Consider the following 432-nt stretch of genomic DNA (forward strand, 5'->3'; position numbering starts at 1 on the left):
TCCGTTTCTAATTTTTTAAAAGCAGCCATTTTAAAACACGGCAGAATTTAGGATAACGGTGTTGAAAAGGGATCGATGGATGGAGTTTAAATTAATTAAGAATAACATTTTAGTTCACGCTTTAGTTCACGCATTTCCGAGCTGCTCCAGAACGCATCATTCAGGAGCACACAGCAGGTGTTTCGACGTGTTCAGCAAACGAGGACGCTGCTCTGCGTAGCTTACCTAAAGTTCAACAAATAAGTCATGTAAGTTGAGTCAAACTGTTACATGTTCATAATGTGCACAATTTATGACAAATTTGTTGGTATTTTAAGGTCAAATGGTCGTATATTCCCTGAAATAAATGCCCGACTAGCTTAATGCTAACATCCGACTAATTCCTGAGGAAAACAGCTTACCTAAAAATCTACATAAAACATAATATTAAAG

The sequence above is a fragment of the Hippocampus zosterae genome, chromosome 16, assembly GCF_025434085.1.
Source record: "Hippocampus zosterae strain Florida chromosome 16, ASM2543408v3, whole genome shotgun sequence".
Lineage (NCBI taxonomy): Eukaryota > Metazoa > Chordata > Actinopteri > Syngnathiformes > Syngnathidae > Hippocampus > Hippocampus zosterae.